This window comes from Galeopterus variegatus, unplaced genomic scaffold, assembly GCF_000696425.1.
Source record: "Galeopterus variegatus unplaced genomic scaffold, G_variegatus-3.0.2 Scaffold2600, whole genome shotgun sequence".
Lineage (NCBI taxonomy): Eukaryota > Metazoa > Chordata > Mammalia > Dermoptera > Cynocephalidae > Galeopterus > Galeopterus variegatus.
Window position 1 is genome coordinate 225628 of NW_007728711.1, and position 14390 is coordinate 240017.

General features: G+C 44.2%; 1 non-coding gene across 1 annotated transcript; it reads right to left on the bottom strand.

Moving 5' to 3' along the window:
- Nucleotides 1–9151: 9151 nt before the first annotated feature.
- On the bottom strand, nt 9152–9225 carry TRNAI-AAU. Its single transcript has one exon. It is a non-coding gene; the product is annotated as a tRNA-Ile (tRNA).
- Between the last annotated feature and the right edge of the window lie 5165 nt (nt 9226–14390).

Here is a 14390-nt window from a genome sequence, read left to right on the forward strand (position 1 = left end):
AAGCACGACACCATTTATGTTGTTTTTCAAAACACATAAGCAATAACGTACTGATGATGAATACGGCTTGTGTTGTGATGATGAAATCCATGCTGTGGGCAGTGAGTGTGACCAAGGATGGGGGTCCTGGCAGGACTGGGAGGTGGGGCCAGAAGTGTGGGCCTGTCTGGGAGGGGAGCAGGCAGGGGTGACAGCAGGGTTTCACTAGGAAAACTGATGATGGTGGCATTGGGACCTGAAAGAGAAGGAAGAGTGGACTTTGGGGGAAGGTGTAGGTTATTTTTGCAGGTGCTGGGTCTGAGAGGTCTCTGAGAAATCGTGATATGGATGCCAGGCCAGCAGGAGGGTAGGTAGTTTGGGGAATCAAGAGTGATGGGGTGGCAGAACCGTGGGCTTGGAATCATCACCACAGTTGCCAAGCTGTCCCCAGAAGAGCAGGTGACAACGGCCCGTGGGAGGGAAAGAGAAGCCAGGCAGGGCTGCTGGAGACCTAGCCCGGGGCCTTGTGGTGGCCTGGGGAGTAGTCGTGTAGACAGAATGGGGACTCTCTGGAGGTTACAGTTTTTTCAGACTTTGTGACACAGATGAGCTCTGCTGTTTACACCTCCTTTCCGCAGAGTACACGTGCATCGTTCTGTTATTCTGTGTGATCCACCGTGGTCGTTCTGTCCTGAATGCTGAGCCTGGGTTTCTGAGATCCTGAAGGATTAGGGTGGAAGCTGGCCATGTGCCCTGCTCAAAATTCACCCTCTCCAGGAGGACTATATAGGACTGTTGTTTTCTTATTTATATATTCCTTTATTTTCCAAATTATCTACAATGAGCATATTTGACATTTATAATTAGAAAAGCAGATGCTGTTTAAGTGAATGAGCTGCTTTTCAAGTTCTATAAATCAGCACGGGCTCCCAGTGCCCACCTCCTCCCCCTTCTCCGTCAGCAGGGGTCTTCAGAAGGGGAAGGCCCCTCTCCCTCTGAGCTCTGCGAGGACAGTCTGCAAGGAGCATGTTTGCTGCAGTGATAAAAAGCATTTAGATAAGTTAGTGCATGTGCATAAGTTTGAAAATGAAAATAGATTTTTTCGATTCTAAAAATAAATACAAATTCATTGTTTAAAAAATAGATACTATTCAGAAAGATATAAAGCAAAGTCAAATCACCTGATCTCCTATCACGTAGAGGGAAAACCACTTTATATTTTGGTATATACAATTTCTGACTTTTTATTTTCCTATGAATGACTCACACACACACAAGCACACTTATTTAAAAACAGAAATGTGATCATACTACACACACTTTTCTATAACTGGCTTTTTAAAAAGCTTAACAATAAGTTGTCTACATCTTTCCATGTCAGTAAGTATAGACATGACATTTTTAAATGGTGCCATTGTATTCCGGACCATGTGCTTTCTATCCTCTACGTAAATTATCTCTCTTTTGTTGGATATTTAGGATGCTTCCAATTTTTCAGCATTAATTTATGGACAACATTGCCATAATCATCCTCAAATGAGTTGTATTTAAAGTTCTTAGAACAGTGCCTGGCACAGGGTAGGTGCTATAAATGTATCTGTCAAATAAAATTAAATCTGTGTAGACACAGATTATTGTGTCTTCTCCTTAGGACCACCTCCAAGAGTAAAATGGCGTGTTAAAGGGTATACACGTTCAGAGGGTGGCCACCTGCTGCCTGCGCCTGACTTGGGCAGCAGCACCCTCTGAGCTGGGTGCTGGGCCTGAGCAGCCCCGCAGTGTCAACGCTCTTGCCTCGGGGCCGATCTTGTGCCTCTCAGCCCTGGGGACAGTTTGCCTCTTGGACTCAGAGCCAGCCCTGGGATTTAATCCCAGCTCCAGCACCTGACAATTGTGTGATTGTGGGCAAATTACACAACCTCTTGGTACTTTAATTTCCTCACCTATAAAATAGAGGCAGTAATAATTAATAACAATTAATGAGTGGGGTTATCATGACTATTAAATGAGTTAGCACATGTAAAGAGCTTTGAACACTGTTAAGGACTAGCGTGGTATGACTGTCACCATGAATATTCTCTCAAAGGCGCAGCAGTAGTTTGTTTTTGTTTTTGTTTTTTTTTATGGGGATCTTAACCCTTGACTTGGTGTTGTCAGCCCCACGCTCTCCCAAGTGAACTAACTGGCCATCCCTATACGGGATCCGAACCCGTGGCCTTGGTGTTATCAGCACCACACTCTCCCAAGTGAGCCACAGACCAGCCCCGCAGCAGTAGTTTTAACCAGAACAAGTTAATCATTTGTTCTGATTTATTAGAGTGGACCAGATCCAGACAAACAGCAAATATAACCCAAAGTTAAGATTTCCCCACATTACTATTATACTACATTTTATTATTATTGGTATATATTCTGTGGGCTCCTGTTGAAATGATGCCAGCTGGGTCTAGTTTTAGGGTGACATAACATTTGGGGCCCACTGGAAGAGGGGGCTGAGGAAGGGGGGCGCAGGCGAGGGTACTGAGGCAGGACTGGCTGGGAGCAGGTGAGGGGCGTAGGGTCCTCCCTGAACAACTGTCCAGACCAAGGAAGGGAGGGATGGCTGCACCTCCACTCTGGGTTCTGGAGTCAAGGGCATCCGCAGTACGTGTCCTGGTGGGTTAGAAAACAGGGAGGCAGGGGTTCAGGTCCTTCTGCACCACTTTCTTAATAGTTTCCTTGATCAAATCAGCACAAATGGATTCGAAGTGCTCCCCCTCCTGAAAGACCTAGAAGGGCCAACCGAGATTGCCTTTCTGGAGGTTTATTATGGAATTTGGCTGGGATTTATGGCTTGTTAATCACAGAAGAAGTGGTGCTGGTCTTCCTTGTCTGATTCATTTCTACATTTTCATTCTTTGGAGTTTAATGGAGACTAATCCCTCATACCACCTCACCACTTAAAATAAAAAAATGCCCTCTGAGTGGAAGTTCATTCATATTATTGACCTTATAGCTGCACATAAAATCCTGAGGGGGATTCTCTAACCAAGGGGACAAGACCACCAGGATGTTATCCTGAAGCATCTGGGAAACTGAGGGAGACCACCTGGGCAGGAGCTGTCCAGCGGCTGCCTCGATCCTCAGTTTCTGCTTCAGGAGAGGATGAGTCCGGGGCTCCTCCCCATCCCAACGCAGCGAGCAGCAGCGCTCTGGCTCCGTCTGCGTGGCTGTACCTTCAGCCAGCGTGCAGAGTGGACAGCTTCCTTTCGCCCACCCAGGTGGTCACCCAGCCGCTGTCTGCACAGAGCTCTGCAGGTTGCTGAGAAGCCTCTGTGCTCAGCACTTACCGCGCAGGGAGAGCTCGGAGATCCCGTGGAAGGGCTCAGCCTGGAAACGGCTGGGGGAAGTGGTTCCTCCCCCTGGATGCAGTCGCAGCGTGGTAAATTCCATCTGAAAAATAAAAGCTGAGTCATAGGAGCTTCGGAGCCGATTTGCACAAGCTGGACTGAGTCTTGGACAAGCTGAGAAAGACTCATACAGTCAAGATGAAAAATGGGTGAGACCAGCACAAACTGTGAGGGTTTGAGAATGTAAGTGTTTGTTTTTTGAAATCTGCAAAGGCTTTGTTGTTTTCAGTTTGGGCTGAGGTCTTTCTGCACAGGTCTATTCCCCTTGAATTCTCTTATATATTTCGTGTGCATGCATACGCAGCCGGGAAGTTGGCAGTCTGGAGAGTGTGCTGTCTTAAGCATGCAAAGAATATCGTAGAGCATGATGCTTAGTGTATCCATTTTCAGGTCCACACCTGTGCACACATTTGGAGGAGGGTTGGGCCTGCTTCTCAAGAGTAGTAGGTTTCCCCTTTAAAACATGGGCGTTTATTTTATCACACGTTCAAAGCTGGAGCTTGCTCATGCGGCGGCCATGGGGCGGGGCGGGGTGCAGGTGGTGACTTTGCTTAGTGCTGGTTGTGGTGACGATTCCTGAACAGAGCACCCAGAGAGCTGCTCTGCACAGCCTGGAGGACACACTGGCTCCCTCCTGGCTGGCTGAAGGGGGAAGTCGATTGGACTTCTTTGCTTCTTGCTTTCTTTTTTAAGAATAGGGCATGTTTATGGTTTAAGTCCTCGTCACCTGCCTGCTTTGATTGGATGGTGTCTTCTCCTTACAACTTAATCAAGAATCAGAATCTGCCCGTCAACATCACTTCTTGCGTGAGGAACTCAAGTGTTTCTGGGAAACAATGGCTTATGGACTGACTTCCAGCACTGTTTTCTTGAAAGATGCTGTCATTATTACGTTGTACCTCAGTTTCTCCATTTGTTCAAAGAAAACCCACTGTTGACGGAGGCCCGGCAGGGCTGTGGTGGAACGAGTGCCACAGGTAATCTGGCAATAAATAAATGAGTTTGCTGCTACTTGTGGAGATGTGAATGAGACTCGCTGTGGAACTGTGCCAGCAGCTAAGGATCTGGACATCACTGTCGCCTTTGATTTTGTTATTGGTTCATAGCGTGGGGAAAACAGCCACAAGGAAGTGGATATTTCTCACTCAAAACCAAGATCAGAGTTGTAGATTTGAGAATTTCCCCATAGGTCTAAGCCTTTGAGCAGACCAGTAGTCAAATGCTACTTTAGTTGCTGAGGAGAGCAGCACAACAGACAGGAACCAGGCCATGGAAGGGCCTTTGGTTTCCGTCTACAGCTTTGCACATAAAAGGTCAGCACTTGTGTGAGGACCTCTGGGGAGGTCAGAACGCAGACAGGTATGCATCTTGTGGAAGGCGGTGCGTTCGTTCTTAAGGTTGAGGGTACGTGGGTGTGCACACGTGCATCTAAGTTTTCTTTCCCCCAATTCTATTATGATTTGAGAGCACACCTTTTAATCTGAGGGAGGCACCGCAGCAGGGGACATGTTAGTTATTCGGACACCCTTGGAAGACCCCACCTTCGCTTTAAGGTCCTGTCTGACAATATCTAAACACACGGTGTTACCCCTGCCTCAAGGGAGCTGTAAAGAAGGAATTAAAAGTTATTCTGCAGCCTCTGCATCTTGGAGCCAGCCCCTCCACGATATGCAGAAGTGTCCTGTAGAAGTTCTTAGATGGCTGATCTCGACCGTGGACGTCTGTGAGCTGGGAACTCCGCTCAGGACGGACGCCTCATCTTTTTATTTTTCCTCGTCTCCATGGTTTCCAGACACGTGAGCCAGCTGTGGTGTGTGTGGTGGTGCTCATTTCCCATCCAGACTTTGGAACGGCCCTGTTGAGTCCAGGACACCAACCACGGAGATGATATGTCTTTTTGAAAGAGCCTGTGTGAGCCCCCCAGTCTTCCCAGTGAACCTATTGGGCAGGTGATTCTTATCTCTAAAGCATGGTGCGTTGGTCCAGCACACTGAGTTGAGCTTGGAGCAGTGCGAGGTGTGTGCTCCCAGGGCCACAGAGAAGAGGTGCCCCACGCTGCTTTCCGAGGAGCAGGTGCTGCCTGGCCTGCCTTACTTGCAGGACTTTTATTTATCAAACACAGGACTGCACTGAAGGCAGGGCCATGTTTGTGTTCCTTTGGCCTCCCCCTGGAAGGCTCCTAGGAGTTGAATTCATGCTTGGCAGCATTTTATGACATCACAGGGAATGACATCAGAAACTTTCTGTGGTTGCCACTTTCCAAGCAGGCACAGCTGGGGTGTCCTAGGAAACCATATCAGTGACACAGAGGATTGGTCTTAACGAAAAACCTGGCCTCAAAGTCAAGTCAGAATCCAAACCTGGTGCAAGAAGTCCCAAGCCAGGTGTCTCTGTCCAGCTCAGGATGAAGGATTTGACTCAGGGGCAAGGTGGCGAATGTTCAAGATTAGGAGGCTTTGTTGATTAAGTGAACTGTGTGCCTAGCATGTGGCTCATTTTGAGGTTAGAGCCTTTAGTTGGACTAATCAAATGTTTACTCCAGGTGAAGAGTAATCCTGCCCCAAGTGGCATTTTCCATGGGCCGTGACCTTATTAAAATTCTCTTTGAGCTGCTACTTTTCCTAGACACCTGCCTTGCCTGGTAGCTGGTGGACCAGGGATTGCTTTGACTTGGAAGAACTCCCAGGGTCTTCCTGCTGGTGGAGAGCTGTGTGAACCCCCAGGGGTGGTGGGCTGGCTGCGGAACGCTGCATGTGTTACACTCCCAGGTCCACACTGTTTCTGTATAGTGTTGTGCTGAGATCCAGCATTATCATGAGGATGATGGGGGGAGGGGGCAGAGCGGGAGGATCCTGGAATCCATTGTGGCTGCACTGAAGTCCCCTGAGACAACCTTCTCAGTGGGCACCTGAGCTTTTCGATGATGAACTATCATCAGGAAGAGTTACAACTTGGGCTGTACCTAAAACTCAAAAGGAGGTCTGAAGTGGCTTCATGTGTCTGAGTTTGATGCTTCTCTCTGAGTGCAGGCTGCAGGTGTCTGTGGAACTTTCCACGTGGCCAGCTGGTGTATCCATTTCAGAATTTTGTGAAAAAGCACAATTGGCAGGTGTGCAACGTTGGTAGCTTGCACCCTGGCTCTGATCTCAGAGCAGGAAGAAGGTGAGACTCTTGGCCAGAGGACCTTCCAGTGGCGTTTAGCAAAACAGCAACATAAAGAGTGGTGGTGATGTGGGTTGGAAAGGGTGGTGGCTCTGGGTGCTCTTCCAAGCATCTGCTACTGTGTATCCGTTCGACACATATTCACCAAGAACAGTGTGATTGCACAGATGTGTGGGCATTGGGGGTATCAGGCTCGGCAGGAAGACAGTTGGGCCTCAGTCCCAGAGTTCTGCAGCTTACCTGGCACCCTGGGAAGGGATGCGGTGGCTGGCCAGGGGCAGATAGCATCAACGAGCTGTGATGAGGAGCTGTTGCTGGTGTTCGCCACGCAGGGGGTTCGTGCACCAACTCCCGGTGGGGTCTATGCCCAGATTCTGTTCGGTCTAATAGTATTGCTGTCCCTTTCAAAATCCTTCTTAGGTACTCTGCCGTTTTTATAGTGTTTGAATCATGAACGACCACATGTAGTCTTTGCTATGTGAAGCAGACGCAGCTTGCCCCTCGAAGGCCTTTTCTTTATTTTATTTTATTAATATTATTTTTTTACTCTCTATGATGTTGTTGCAGAGCAGTTAGGAGGGAGTGGGAGAGGGGAAAGGGGAAGGAAATGTGACGGAAGAAGGAGGAAGGAGGAGGGGTGGGATTGAGGCCTGTGGCACCCCCTCATTCCCACAGGGGAGACTGGGGGGCTTCCAGCAGTGGGTCAATGGTTGTTGTTGGGGTGGTTGCACTTGTCACGGGGGGTGGCCGAGGCCCTTGACCCCCACTCTCAGGACTGGTCGTGGGTGTCGGGGAGCATGGCTGAGGCCCCATTCCTGGCTTGGTAGCCCAGGGGACTTCCAGTCCTTCTAGGTGTTCTTTGGTGAAATGAGACCTTTACTAGTTAATATGAAACTTTGTCTCTGGTTGTGGGTACTTTGCTTTTCCTTTCAGTTCTGTGTTGGATTATTCGCTGTTCCCACCACTGAAACTCTGCACTAGAACTAATTTGTTGTCCTTTGCTTACTTCTAAAATGGGGGTACTTCCTGTGGGGACCAGTACTTGAGCTCTCTGGTTGAGCTAAATTGCTATTTTGCTGCTGATTCCCTGGGGAAGGCTTTTTGTGCAGCTCAGTTTTTTTTTTTTTTTTTTTTTTTTTTTTTGAGTACTTGAGCTCTCTGGTTGAGCTAAATTGCTATTTTGCTGCTGATTCCCTGGGGAAGGCTTTTTGTGCAGCTCAGTTTTTTTTTTTTTTTTAAAGATGACCAGTATGGGGATCTTAACCCTTGGCTTGGTGTTGTCTGCACCACGCTCAGCCAGTGAGCGCACCGGCCATCCCTATATAGGATCCGAACCCACGGCCTCGGCCCTACCAGCGTCACCCTCTCCCGAATGAGCAGCGGGAGAGTTGACTTTATAGGTACTTCCAGTTCTAGTGAAATTCGTTGCACCCGGGTTGTGTAGAAACACTGGTCTGGATCTGAGTCTTTTCATCAGATTGCTCCCCATGCAATTCTATATTCCTGGCCAATCTCCTCTGAGTGATCCTATGCTGATTGGGGGACAAGTCAGCTGTCCTTGCTGTGTCCCAGTGCTCCCCTGGTGGGCTCGTCTACCCCGCCGCCTGTTCTGCAAACACTTCCTATGGGATGGGCTGTGCTCTGGTCCCTTGTGATAACTCACCCACCTCTGAGTGGCTCCTTTTTTTCAGTTGTTGTGGCTCCTCGGTCCTATGTGGGTTCACAGGAAACCTATTAGTGGTATTGCTGACCTGGAGGCCACCAAGGCCCTCTTCTCCCCTGCCGCCTCCAAGAACGTCATCTGAAAGGCACAGCTGTGGCTTTTGCCAGCTCCTGCTCTGTGCGCTCAGCTGTTCCAGCCTGGAAATGGTTGGATTTGAAACAGCTGGAAGGGTTTTTTCTTTCTTTCCTTGTGGCTTCTCCCACCTTCATGCACTCCATAGGTCTCTCCTCCTCTTCCTGTGAGCTCTAGCGGCCCCAGCTTGGCTGCCATTGCTTTTTCATAGTTGTAAATTGGTTGATTTGTGGGAGAGAGTGACCCTGGGGACCGCCTATTCCACAGTCTTGACCAGAAGTCTCTCGAAGGCCTTTTATGTACTTCTTTCTTTGTATGTATTTATTTATTCCTGAGAGTCCAAAGGAGAGGGGAACCCAGCTTCGTTTCAGCACCTACCTTTTCATGTTTTCAGGGATGTCTGTTTAATTTAAGAAGTGCTTAGTCTTCATGGCTTTTAAAAGAGCCCCCAAGAGCCTCATGCTCACAACCTTGTCATGGGGGGTACCATGTCCTGATGTTGGGCAGTTGTCATGTTTGCTGGAGCAAACTCAGAAGAAAGAAGAGATGGTTTCTTCTTTAGCCATAGTAAGGGAATGGCCCAGAAACACAGGCACCTGCTTCATAGCTTCCGTCTACACATAAGGGATGATCTCTACCCAGCCTGCAGAGTCCCCAGGCAGCCCAGCATCATCCGCCTGGATCACCAGCCCTCTCTGCCACTCGGGGTCTCTTCTGGGCATGGGTGGGACACCGGTGATCTCCAGAGTTCTAAAAATATCAGATATGTTTCCTTTCTTTCTTTCCTTCCTTCTTTCCTTCTTTCTTTTTTTTTTGTTTTGGTGGCTGGCTGGTACGGGGATTGAACCCTGGACACTGGTGTTATTAGCACCATGTTCTAACCAACTGAGCTAACCAGCCAGCACCAGATATGTTTTCTTTTTGAAATAGTTTTTTCTTTCACACAACTAATACATTCTCATTATGGAAAATCTTTTAAATCTACAAAAAAAAAAGATAAAAATAATTGTGTTCTTCGAATATCCATAAAACAAATGATTAAAATTTTAGAATATTTTCCTTTTCATTTTTAAAAATTTTTTTACGTTGGTAAGAGCATTCTATCCACCACAGTTTTGTTTTCTGCCTGTTCCCCTTATATGAGATACTCGCCTTCCTTTATTGAATAAATTCTTATTAAGCATCATCTTGTTTGCATAATATTCCATTGTGCAGAGACTTAATTCATACGTATTTAGGTTGTTTCCAGTATTTCATTATTATAAATAATATTGCATTGAACAACTCTAAGCATAAAATTTTCTCTGTATTTAGAATTATCTCTTCGGGATTGAATCCTAGATATGTTATTCCTAGGTTAGAGGTTAGGAGCACCTTAAAGACTTTTTGATACACAATTTCACATGCTTTCCCAAAGAACTATGATAATTCACCTTTCTCTTAAGTAATGCCCAAGACAACCAATCTAGTATGTCATTGATGGATTTGGGACTTCTTTTTTTAATGGTAAATACAGATTTTGACATAGGTATATACCCGCAAAACCATCACTGCAATCAAGATGGTGAGTCCAACCATCGTCTAAAATTGCTTTCTTTCCTGTTCACGGTCCTTCCTTCCTGTTCCTCCCCGACAACCCCACCATATCCCTGGGCAGACACTGACCTGCCTTCTGTCACTGTGGATTCGTTCATATTTTCTAGAATTGCACATAAAAGGAATCATATAGTATGAATTTTATTTTATATTAAGTTTCTCTTACTTGCATAATTATTTAGAGTTTTGTCCATGTTCTGGCACCTGTCGATAGTTAATTCTTTTTCTTTTTTCTTTTTTGCTGAGTACTATTCTATTGTATTCTCTCATTTGTATTGTTCTCTTGATCTTGTGTCCTGTTAACTTGCTAAACTCACTTATGTGTTCTAGGTGGATTCTTTGGGATTTTTTTTTTGTTCAGACGATCATATCATGTGTGAATAAAGATGATTTGTTTCTTTACTTCCATTTGGTATATTTTTTAGTTGTTTTTCTTGCCCAGTGTTGAAGAGAAGTGGTGAGAATAGATTTCCTTGCATTGGCTCCTGTAATGGGGAAAAGCATTCTGTTTTCCACTATTAAGTGTGGTGTTAGCTATAGGTTTTTATGTAGAGTCCCTTCATCAGATTGAGGAAGTTTTCTTTTATTCCTAGTTTGCTGAAAGTTTTTATTGTGAATGGTGTTTGAATTTTATCAGACTTGTCTACATCTTTTGAGATGACTACGTGTGTTTTTTCATTTTAGTATACTGATATGATGAATTAAACGGGCTCATTTTAAAAATATTAAATCAATTTTGCATTTCTTACATATACCTCTTATGATAATATGGTATTATCCTTTTTATGTATTGCTGAATGTGAATGGCTGATTTTGTTAAGGATTTTTGCATCCTTCTTTATGAGGAATATTTTTTTCTTATAATATCTTTGTCTAAAGTGATTGTGGAAGTGTTCTCTTCTGTTTTTTTTTGAAGAGTTGGTATAGAATTGGTATTATTCCTTCCTTAAATGTTAGAATTCATCAGTGAGTGCACCTGTGCCTAGGGCTTTCTTTGTTTTTACTACAAATTCAAACTTTTGAATTTCTTTTCTTTTTTTTTTTTTTTTGTCTTTTGTCTTTTTTTCCGTGTCCGGCAACGGATCGCAACCCTCAGTGTTGCCCCCGTACCGGACCGGGGACCGGCAACGGGATTGCAACCCTCGGTGTTGCTCCCGCGCCTCGCTCAGCCAGTGAGCGGGAACCGGTCTGTATGTGGGATCCGAACCCTTGGACGGGAGCGCCACGCTTCCCAAGCGGCGCACTATCCAGTGCGCCACCGGGCCGGCCCTGAATTTCTTTTCTTTATCTAAAAGACTGCTCAAGTTATGAGTGAGCTTTGTTAGTTTGCGTCTTTCAAGGACTTGGTTCGTCCCATTTCTGTTATCCTTTTAACGTCTGTAGGACACGTGCTGAGTTCCCTTCTTTCATTTCATACCAATATTGGTAATTGTGTCTTCTCTTTTTTTCTTGATCAGTCTTTCAGATGTTTGTCAATATTATTGATTTTTTTTTAAAAAACAGCTTTTGGTTTATTGATTTTTCCTTTTATCTTTTTGTTTTCAAATGTGTTGATTTCTGTTAATATCTTTATTTCTATTTTGCTTGCTTCACATTTCTTTTTCTCTGTTCTTAAGATGAAAGCTTAGACTTGGATTAGATTATGATTGGAGACCTTTCTTACATTCCAATATAAGCATTTATTGCCATAATTTTTCCTCTGTGTCTCACAGATTTTATATATCATGACTATACTTTCATTCAGTTCAAAATATTTTTCTAATTTCCTTATGATTTTTTCTTTCACCTGTGCGTTATTCAGAAGTGTGTTTTTAAATTTCCAGATATTCCCATTTTTCTTAATATATTTCTATTATGTATTTCTAGTTCAATTTCTTTTTGGCCAGAAGACATACTTTGGATCATTTCAATTATTTTAATTTGTTGAGATTTGTTTTACTACACAGCATACAGTCTGTCTTGATGAGTGTTTTATGTGCACTTAAGTACTGTATAGTCTGCTGTTGTAGGGTGGCATGCACTAAGAATGCCAATCAGGACAAACTGGTTGATAGTATTATTGAAATCGAATATATCCTTGCTAATATTCTGCATACTTCTTTCATCTCTTACTGAGAGATGAATGTCGAGGTCTTCAATTATAATTGTGAATATTCCCATTTTTACCTCTGTTTCTATCCATTTTTGTTTTATTTTTGAAGCTCTGTAGTTTGGTGGATATATGTTTAGGTTTGCTATGTCTTCTCAATGTATGACTCCTTTATCATTATGTCATACCTCTCTTTATCTCTGGTAATGTTTCTTGCTCTGAAATCTACATGGTCTAACACTAATTCAGCCACTTTGGCTTTCTCTTGATCAGAGTTTGCATCATAAACTTTGTCCATTCTTTTAACTAATCTGTGACTTTTTATTTAAAGTAAGTTTCTTGTAGATAGCATAAATAGATTCTTGCTTTTTAAAGAAATTTAATTAATTGTGTTATTTACCCTATTTACATTTAATATTTAGTGATATAGTGGGATTTAAATCTAGCTTTCTGTTAGTTTCTATTCGTTTTAACTCTTTGTTACTCTTTTCCTGCCTTCTTTTGGATGAAGTATTTTTTTTATGATCCATTTTACCCCCACTCTTGTCTTATTTATTGTACCTTCTTTTTACTTAATTTTTAGTGCTTGCTTTAGAGTTGTCAATATCATCTTTAGCTTATCACAGTTCCTCTTGAAAATATAATGCAATTCACGTGTAATTAGTTGCTTTTATTTCCTCTCTCCCATTTTTTGCTATTGTTCCCAGATGTTTTACTTCTGTATTTGTTATAATCCTACAATGCCTTGTTACTAGTTTTGTTTTGAATACTTTGTTATCTTTCAAAGGGATTAAAAATAAGAAAGAAGTCTTTTATATTTAAGCTCATTTTTACCATTTTGGGCATTCTTTATTTGTGTAGATTCAGTTTCCAGTTGACAACATCTTCCCTGCCTGAAGAACTTCCTTTAACATTTTTTCTAGTTCAGGTCTGCTGGCAATAAGTCTTTCCAACTTGTGTTTGCCTGGAAAAGTCTTTATTCCTCCTCCTTTTTTTTTTTTTTGGTCACAGCTTTAATAACATATAATTTACATACCACACAATTCACCCAATTAAGTGCAAATTCACAGGGTTTTAGTACATTCGCAGAGTTGTGCGACCATCATTGCAAATCTAGAACGTTTCTTTCACCTGCAAAAGAGCCTCTGAACCCTCAGGCAGTTGCTTCCCACTCCTTCCTGACCCCAGTTCATGGCAACCACTAATCTGCTTTCTTTCTCTGTAGACTTGCCTATTCTAGACGTTTTGTATAAATTGAATTGTACAATATGTGGTCTTTTGCGACTGTCTTAGCATGTTTCAAAGATTCATCCACGTTGTAGCATGTGTCAGTGCTTCATTCTGTTTTATTGCTGAGTAATATTCCATTGTGTGGATAGACCACGTTTTTATTCATAATGAGTTGTGGACATTTGGGGTGTCTCCACTTCGTGGCTATTGTGGATAATGCTGCTATGCACATCCTTGCACAAGTTTCTGTGTGAACTTATGTTTTCATTTCTCCTGAGTATGTATCCAGGAGTGGAATTGCTGGGTCATTTGTGACCTCTGTGTTGAGTCATGTGAGGAACTGCCAGACTGCACTGTTTCACATTCCCACCTACAGTATATGAGATTTCTCGGTTCTTGCCCTAGCAGCAGCCAACCTCTGGCTTGATTTGGTGCAAGATCCTGAGCCCAGGAAGCTTCCTTTCTCCCCGGGCAGGCACTCTCTGCTTCCACTCCAACCCCAGAAGCCCAGATTCATGTCTAGTTCCCAGGACAGGAAGGAAGAAGGGACTTTTCTTTCACCCTTCCACATGACTCTGGGGATGAAAGGGTCGGCAGCTTTCCTCCCAGTGGCTTTTGCTCTGTCTGATGGAAGGTTCTGGGATGTGGGAGTGTCTCGAGCCCATCCCCAGGGGCGGCCAGTCCCTCTTGCATGCCTGCAGCGCTGAGGGTTCTCCCGTCTTCCACCCTCAGTCTTTCTTGCAAATACCTGGCACAGGCTTCCCAAGAGGAGCTTGGTCTGGGCTCCCAACTCTTCTAAACTGATACACTAGCCCACAGTCGGTCCTTTAGAATTTGCTGAAATTTTAGCTGATTTCTCCTTGCCCACTTCTTTCTGCTGTGCTCTGCCAAGGTGAACTGTTCACGTGGCCTCTCCTTAGAGGGGCTTATCGCCAATGAGAGTTCAGCCCCCTTGGGGGCTTCAGCTCTTTAATGGGCTCAAGAAAAGCTATGGTTTTGTAAATTTGTGGCTTTCTTTTGTTTTCAGGATTGTAGTGACATTCTCTTGTACTTTTCTACATCTTAAGCAGAGGAGGCTTTCTCATGTATTTTTAGTCATTTTTATTTTCTTTTTTCATGAATTATCTCTTTTGATAGTTAGCAATTTATC